The sequence below is a fragment of the Orbicella franksi genome, chromosome 2, assembly GCF_964199315.1.
Source record: "Orbicella franksi chromosome 2, jaOrbFran1.1, whole genome shotgun sequence".
Taxonomy (NCBI): Eukaryota; Metazoa; Cnidaria; class Anthozoa; order Scleractinia; family Merulinidae; genus Orbicella; species Orbicella franksi.
In genome coordinates, this window is record NC_138146.1 from 17,032,939 (window position 1) to 17,041,832 (window position 8,894).

Consider the following 8,894-nt stretch of genomic DNA (forward strand, 5'->3'; position numbering starts at 1 on the left):
CTGAATACTACCAGACAGTCAAGACAAAATCAATGTTGTACTCTCTTGGATGATCGTCTGTGGCACAGATTCTATATGGAACTGCTGGACTTGGTCGAGTTACTCACCAGCTTGCTCTTTGCTTTCTTCTTGTCTTTGATGGTCTCCTAGTTGTCCCCGTTCCACTAACTGTGCATGTTTCCTTGAATCCAATAATATTGTGGTTAAAGGGGCTTCATGTATGTTCCATTTTATGAGAGAATTGTTTTCAATGTCTAAGTAACAGATCATTAAGATCAAACAAGAGTTGTTGAGAATCTTGTATCTTTGGCAGAGCCTTCTACTTAAGTTTCCAAGCAAACCTGTGAATTTGTTGGTGTAAGCAGAAAGAAAAAACACCTATTAGTAATAGGCAAGGTTTGCCAGTTGCAACTGAGAAGGAACAGGAAGGGTGTTGGACAGAAAAATGGAAGTCATTGACATCAACCTTACCCACCAAAAAAGAGGAATCTTGTAATACATGAATGGTTTTGCGAATGTAGATTGAACATCTGGACCATTTCAACTTGGATGGTGTAGTGTGATGGCTGCAGAGAATTTAATTAAGTGAGGTGTGTAGGAGCAATATGAAGTGACTGGAGCAAGGCCATTCTCATACCAAGATTCAGGAAAGAAATGCAATGTAAAGGCAACATGAGACAGTGTATCACTGTATCACTTTGCTATCCTTACAAAGCAAAATCTTCTACAAAGTCATTGTGAAACATCTATCCTGAGGTGTAAGTGAAGTAAAACAAACCACAAGCCACTGTGCAATGTCAGCCAGGCAGGTTGATTGAAATCTGCGCTCTGTAATCCTCTGATGAAGAAGCCCAGTACTTCCAGTTCTCTTAGAGAATAAAGGCAAAGTCTGCAGGACCACAAATTCGTGGCATCAACAGATAGCACAGACACTTATTATTGATAATCAAGGTCTGTTACAACTGGGTGGGAACAGGAAGAGTGAAGGACAGAAAATGGCAGAAAGGTCCTTAACATGGAGGTCCAGTGTTGAAGATCACTTCTTTATATGAACAGTGGTTTTAAAAATGGTAAAGCACCTTGCTGGACCAGACCAGCTCAATGCTGAACATGTTAAGTCTGACCCACTGAGCTGACTATAACTATATTACTCTCACTTTCAAGAGAACCACATGGGCTGATGGCAACTACTGGCATTGTAGCACTTTAATATCCTTGAAAGGCAATCTTCTGGTAAATCATTATGAGATGTCCATCCATGGCAATTAATGATCTGCTACAGTTAGATTACCTTGACTGAGTAAGAAATCATGGCATGGAACTCTTAAGGAGTCTCAGTAGTGAAGTATGAAAGTCATTTTTGTTGTTTTGTTGTATTTCCACATTCAACATTTTCTGAGTAATGAAATATTTCACAGATGTTATGAAAGTGAAGAAAGGATACAGGAGTTAGCAATTTAAGATCTACATGTGATAGAGAACAATGGAGAAAGAATGTCAGCAGGGACAAAGATGATGATGAAGACAGCAATGATAAGTTTAATGCTGGAACTTTCACAAAAGCTTCCATGTTTAATCTGGTGTACTACTGGGATATGTTACCTGAGGTTTAATGTAAAACATTGCCACTGTTGGGTGCTGTTTTGAACCACAGACTGGAGTAGAGGATTATGTTGACATTGTTCCATTGGAAGATCACCTTGCTCTTTTATATCTTTGTTGTAATATCAAGTAGCAACCACTGGAGAGCTGGGAGGTAAAGGTTACTCACTCTGAAGAATACTTGGGTGATGACTTTAAACATAACAGCACCAACACCAGTCAAGATTGGAGAACACACTGTTTTTCAGGATCTCTCCAGTTCTTTAATAACTCTGCCATTATTCAAGAACAAACATTCTGAAGTGGCAAGGCAATGTCACAGGAGTGTTCATAAGTTTCTGATCTCTCTTGAGGGGTAGAAACAACAGTGGAAACACAGACATATATATGACTCTTTTGCAGTCTCAAAATGCAGAATAGTGATTGTTTAGAATGACAGTACATGATTTGAAGAAGGAGAAAGCTTCGAGAAAAATGTCGTATTTCTTTGGCCAAGAAATGAAAACTGCAGTTTTGAGTTTTCCATAAAGGAAAAGCTGGATTAGAGGTGACTGTTATCCATTCTGAAACTAAAGTGACATTGGATTGGACATGCTCCATAGAAGGCAAATAACAACTGCAAAGTTGTTCTCAGATGGATTCCAGAGAGTAAAATTGAAAAAAGACATTCCAGGTTCACCATTGGGAAGAACAAAAAAAGAACAGGAAGGGAAGCTCTAAGTCTTAACTAGGTGCAAGCCTTTTGACCCGCAAAGGACCAAGGATACAGATAGATCCTTTTGTTTTTCTGGGCAACTCTTGGTGTCCAAAGGATTGATTATGGCAGCAATGACAATAGATGGTGACAAAGCTTCAATGGTAGCTCTTGTTGAAATCATCATTTTGCACCCCAGGTACCCAAGGCCATTCATTGTTGTACTTTGCCACTATCTTCATCCAAAGCCATGATGTTTGCTTCCTGCTGAATTTGCTACAATTAATACTTTATCTACCTGGCTTGTCTACTCCTTCCTTCCTAATGTTAGCTATTGGACTGACAGGAATGGCGAGACCTTGTTGTTTCCCTGTGATCCACTCAGTGGCAAAGGATGATGAACACGATGTCATGGATAAGACATGAGAGTATAACCTCCGTGTTTACTTCATTGAAGCAGGTTGCATGTCTTGATTGCTTTTGTTGTATGTGTTGTCTACAATTGCCCATGCTCCATCATGGAGTAAACAGACAATGTCAAGCACATCTTGAAGCTTCAATGGCATTGCTGGTTGAAACATTGATATCCTAGGCGTACAAGGCCAGAATGATATTTTGCCATGGATCCATTCCTGTCCTCTGTCAGTCTTGTGCAGACATGCTGACGTCTCCATCCAGTCAGGTCCTGTTTAACAATTTACATTACCTATTTACCTACAATAACCTAGTAGTGCTCTTTTCTTTCTTACTTTATCAATAGGTGATTCTCATTGTGATGTCATAAAAACAGAATCCAAATTTTTATAATCACGGTAGATCCAAATACAGTGAAATGTGGTTGTTGTAGTCAAATGACATCATAATGTAAGCAACCTATTGTTTGGTGTTCATCTACTTGTCTTGGTCCTGGTTTCATCTTCTTCTTTCATCACCGCTTTGGTAGCTTCCTATCTACTTACTTTAACTAAACTACCTGATCATGATGATCTTCTAACAGTCATTGGTTGGCTCAATTGAAGACCAGTCTTCTGTGTTCACTTTTCTAGTCTGTATTGTTGTTGCTGATGTGAAGTCTACCTGTGCCTACAATTTGTAGACAGTCTAAGCTATGAAAGCCTACCACATGCACTGTAGGCCTCCTTTGAGGAGAGTCCTCCCACAAGGCAGCATTGGCAAGGAGACAGATGTACATGTCTAAATGTCAACACTACCATAGTGAGAAAATCCTCCCCACTGCCTGTCACTCAAAGGCTGTCTTTACTAACTGCCTGACTAACTCTCCTCCTCCTCAAGTTGGTTGGATCATCTTCATCGGTTGGTCTTGTGGTCTACTTAGATACCTTATCTGAACTGAGGTGTGTGCATTGTCCCATAATCCCATTCCCCTAGTGCCTTTTAATTTTTTGAAGGTTTTAAGGAAATTTTTTTTCCATTATCCAGATCTGTCAGAAAGAAATGAAATTTGTCCTTGTAGACATAAAGGGTGAACGTTATCTTAATGACTCATCTACGATGGAAAAATGTTTTCCTTGGAATTTGACTTGGCCCACTTTGCAAGCTTTTTAAAAAACATTGTTAACCTCACAAAAATTAAAGGCATTAGGTAAGTACTTAGAGTCCTAACAACTGATTGATACTACTTGAACTGAACTAGAAACTGAAACCATTAAACCAGCAACGAGTGGCCAAAACTGGTCTCCTTGCTGCAGTTGAATGGCTTTGGCTTCTAGGGTACTAAGTTATAAGCTGTAATGTTATATCTGGTTGAACCTTACTGGACGAATTTCACTTATCAGCGTGCTGACTGTCAAGTGAAATGTAATAGATGAATTGACCTAGGCGCAACTAAGCGGGAGTCAAACCGCAGCACGAACAATGACATATAATGTCTTGAACTTGAAGTCGAATTGAAGCCGAAGCGAAGTTGAACGTCAGTCGGAGTGTAGTCGAAAAAAGCCGGAGTGAACTGAATGAGGCCGAAAAAAATTAAGGCCGATCTGCCATCACTGGCTGAAGAACCTGCAAAGAAACCCAAATTTAATACAAGGCAAAAGGGAGGAACCACACCAATCCCAGGGACGCATCAGTAAACTAACTAAATTATCTACCTTAAGTTAAGCCGAATCAGAAGTCTAGGGACTTCTGGCCGAAGAGTGTGTGCTTGTATGCTTCGTAAGGTTCATCCAGAGCTTTATATTTACCCTCCCCTCCCAGCCCACAGTGTATTTACTGACCACCATCATCATGTCTCATCAGAGTCTTGGATGAAGTCAGGCTGATCTGGGTAGAAGCTGAATGAGCTTAGACCATGAGTCGATCTTTGGTTTGGGAGGACTGAACCATACCATGCTGTTCAGAAGGTCTTGGGATGGCTGCTTGGTGAAGAGGATTGATTGGAGCACAACTGATGCTCAGGAAATGAACTGAAAAATGATAAAAAACAATGTTATTGAAAATTAAAATAAACTGCTATGACAATGGAAGGATAGTTTCATGTCTTAGGCCTTATCACGGTTTTCGACGCCATCTTGTTGGGTAGGCCAGGCGGTCAGAAATTACAGTGTTTGTATGGGAATCCAATGGCAAATAACTTTTTCCAAAATTGAATTTCACACAATTTGTGAATCAAAACGTTAAAAGACTAGGTAGAAGATTGTATTCACCAAGTTTGGAGGATGCAGCTTGGCTAGAAGACGCTCTAATTTTCCATACATTTGTCTGTAAAATTTGGCTGGGTAGATGGACGTCTAGACGCGGTTCGCGGGAAAAAATTACAGACAAATGTATGGAAAATTAGAGCGTCTTCTAGCCAAGCTGCATCCTCCAAACTTGGTGAATACAATCTTCTACCTAGTCTTTAAACGTTTTGATTCAAAAATTGTGGAAAATTCAATTTTGGAAAAAGTTATTTTCCATCGGATTCCCATACAAACACTGTAATTTCTGACCGCTTTGCCTACCCGCAAGATGGTGTCGAAAACCGTGATAAGGTCTGTTATTGATGAACAAGAACTGTTCATAATGTGCTTAAAATAGTTAGTGGTTAAGTTTGAAATCCCTTACACATCTTGAAAATAAACCTGGACATGGAAATAAATTTGATTTACAAATTTGATAACTATTTTTCTCAGTAGTTCTGTAAATAGACTTTCTACTGAGTTCACGACGAAAAACAGTCTGTAACCATAAAAGTCAAAAGCACATTGCTTTTGTTTCATTTCTGTTGCATCTGTTAAATCTCAGCGGCAATATATATTCCGAACTTTCAACGAAATATTTAGTTGGCGATTCCAAACGTAAAAGTAGTATTAAAAGCTATTTGTCAAGCAAGAAATGCAATTTAATTTCGGTAATTGAGGCAATTTTTAAGAGAAATTGTTGCTCAAAAGGAGAGGTGTTTTTGGTTGCGACGAATTCATCCGAAAACTCTTTCCCGCCAAATTTTACCACATCTTTTCAAAGACTAAAAATAATTCCGTGAAAAACCCTGGCATTTTAATGTGTAAAAGTAAGTCTTGAGAGAACTTCGCTGAACTTCATGGTCAGACACGGTGGTAAATTTAAAATTTATTTTCCAAACATCTCCAAAAGAGTTGAGTAGAGTCGGCGCTGTCGTACCTGTGTGAATCCTTGTAAAAAAACCGATGTCTTGAGTCTTGAAACAGTTTTGTGAAACATGAGTGAAATTAAAATAAATAAGAGTTCCCCGTATTTAAATTGTAACTGATGAATGCGTTCAAGACTTACCTCGAAAATGTATACTTCAAGTCTTTCTGCTGGAAGAAGAAGCGAGGAGGTTTTCAACATGGTTTTTCATGGACACGTGCTTTACTCGGGAGCGAACTTTCTTGGGGCTGAATTCCCTCATTTTCTGCTGAACATTTAAGATTACAGGAATTAAACTTAAGTTATTAGATATTCAACTGTTGCGCGAAAGGTTAAAATAAAAAATATATATACATCAATGGCGTATTTTTTGTCATCATCATGATGTTATAAAGTCTCGAAACATGTATTTAGTGTTGACAATACAAAAAGAAAATTGCAAATGAAATAATAGATACTGCTTACCTCACACTCTCTTTTTTGGAAATCCTCTTAATGGTTTCTGAATTAATTGTTCCGTGAAGGAGCCAGCGGGGTAGACAAAATCTAAAGATTTTTCAAAGATTCTCCGTGTTGGTAACTCCTTGTTGTTTCACATGTTCTCCAAAGCTGAATGAAAGACTGGAAACACTGGAAACTTCGCCAGGTTGTTTGTTAAAGCTCACTCGCTGATACTGCTCTCTGATTGGTTCGTTGCATTCCAAGGGCTTTCCATCTTTCGCGGCACTAATTTGCAATTCGCTTAAACAGCTCCAAAAACTTTGTCTTTAAATAAAGGTACTCTTTTTTTTTAACTTAACGGGTCAAAACTGGGTCTGTTATTTTGTTTAACGTGTGTTCGCTCCGTTTTAACTTCAGCTGATTCTTTATTCGGAAGGATCATTTATGGGCAAAACTTTGATATTGATCTATCCGACGTGGGCTGGTTAAAATTTCTGATTGGTTCCTTTTTTTTGGCGCGGTATTTCGCGCACTGCGCAAGTGGTATTGATCTTTCCCACATGGAATAGCTCTGATCACTCATTGGCTCGTAAAAGACAGGTGACATTGATCTATCCCACGTGGGATAGATCTGTTTCTTAGCCTAGGAGGACCCGCTATGAAAGGAATCAACCCTACAAGCTAGCTTTAGTTTGTCTGTATTTTCATCCCAAGTAGTACATCTTAAATTTGCAAGCGAACTTCGTGAAACAGTCGACTTCACCTTGTGTCCCGTTTACACCGGTAGTTACATGTTGAGTTTTGACACGCTAAGATTGAAAAGTTGAAAATCAACAGGGATCCAAATGTGCTGACACGGGGGCGTGGGGAGTAAAGGTGTAAAAAGGGCACTGGAGGCGAACTTTCTTTCAACAAAAAATGGGATCATCAGGTCCCCCGCCCTTCCCCTAGACAGAAACAATGAAATGTTCTTGTTGAAAGCAAATCCGGGACAGATGCCGCGGAAGAAACCTTACTCTATTAATTTTCTTCAACCTTTTTTCTCCGTCACTGCGAAAAAAGAACAGCGCTTTTCAAAAGACAAAAGCAAAGCTAGAATAAACTATTCGGTCTGCCTTTGTTTGCCCACACTAGTACGAAGAAAAACAAACACTCGAAAAAAATTTAACACGAAAATGCAAAATAAGTTGTGACTAGTTGTGTCTGTTTTGAGCTTTTAATAAGATGGGAAGACCCATACACTTTGTTCACATTAGTGACCTCTCGAAGGTAGGAATAAGAAAAGGCGACTAAATAAAACCCCAAACAAAGAAGGTAGTTAATTCTTGAACTTTATATTAAAATCTCACTTCGTTACATCTTATTTTCGTCGATGTTTTGAGCTATACGGATATATCAATAAGCCATCTCGTTCTATACTAATAGTGATACTGTTTTTTCCTGGCATTGGATTTCCATATACAAGGACTTAATTTCGCGTGTTTTTCTTTCGAAAATGGCGAGATGAAAACGATGAACTGAAATTTTCTATTTTTTCTTTTCCTGCAATCATCCCCAGTACTACTTGTTTCTAAGTGTCGTCCACGTGACCAAACAAACGGAGGCTCTAGGAAGAGCAATGAAAAGATGTATTCACATCGGCTGCAACCTAGTCACGTGTTATGTGTGCACAAGGGGTTGATCACAAATTGAAAACGTCAGGGAGACGTTTCCCTAATTCTGTCTTCATGTCGCGGAAAAATTGCTATAAACCAGTTGCAATTTGCTCCTCCTTCAATAATATTATATATTCATCTTGGTGTTCTAGGTGCATTTCATGTCCGAGGGAAGAGAGCAAAATCGTGGTAATATGTAGTGCTCCCTTAACAAGATTAAATAACTCGGCGAAAACTGTTTGTTCAGTTAACACTTCCTATCTTTATCGCCCTATTGCGACAAAGCGTAATCTGAGAACAGCGGAGGGAAAACACTATAATTTACATCACTTGCTAAGCTGTCTATTTATACGTGGAAAGAAACTCTATTTACAGTTACTGATTAACAGCTGCACAGTTTTAGAGTAGCTGAATATAATTTCGATGAGAAATAAAAATGTGATTGAGCTAATATTTTTTTACTGTTTTTTTCAGCCGGCTAGAGTCAGGTTTTACAGTGCGTCGATAATTCAATTTTTGAAATAAATATGTCCTTCTATGTTCCTTAAAATGTCTTAACTATTTTGCGCCGGGGTTTTTAATTTATAATTATAAAAAGCAAACACAAGTTCCCGATTGTGCTTTCGAATCTTGTGCTACGCCAAACTTTTGTCTCTAATGTGTTTTGAACGTAGATTTGACGGTAACCATCTTGGGATAAGATGGCTGTTCGTAGTTAGATTTTCCTCAGGCTCCGTTGCAAAATATCGCGGAGATTTTATACTAGAAGGAAGACCAGAAACAGTTCTTCTCAAGGTCTGTCCTGAACAAGAACTTGAAGCAAAAGCGCAGTACATGGAGCGCGCACTTGGCGTGCTTCGTGTGCAAGGAAGTTTTTCGTATTCTTGAAATCCAAA

At 38.9% G+C, this 8,894-nt stretch overlaps 1 long non-coding RNA gene across 6 annotated transcripts in view; it reads left to right on the forward strand.

The window, feature by feature from the left end:
* LOC145478327 (uncharacterized) overlaps nt 1-5,474 on the forward strand; it is a 31,888-nt gene extending 26,414 nt beyond the window's left edge. For all 6 annotated transcript variants that reach the window (XR_014048236.1, XR_014048233.1, XR_014048238.1 and 3 more), the window contains one exon: nt 4,553-5,474. This is a non-coding gene — a long non-coding RNA (uncharacterized LOC145478327). The remainder of the gene's footprint in view (nt 1-4,552) is intronic.
* The last annotated feature ends 3,420 nt before the right edge of the window (nt 5,475-8,894 follow it).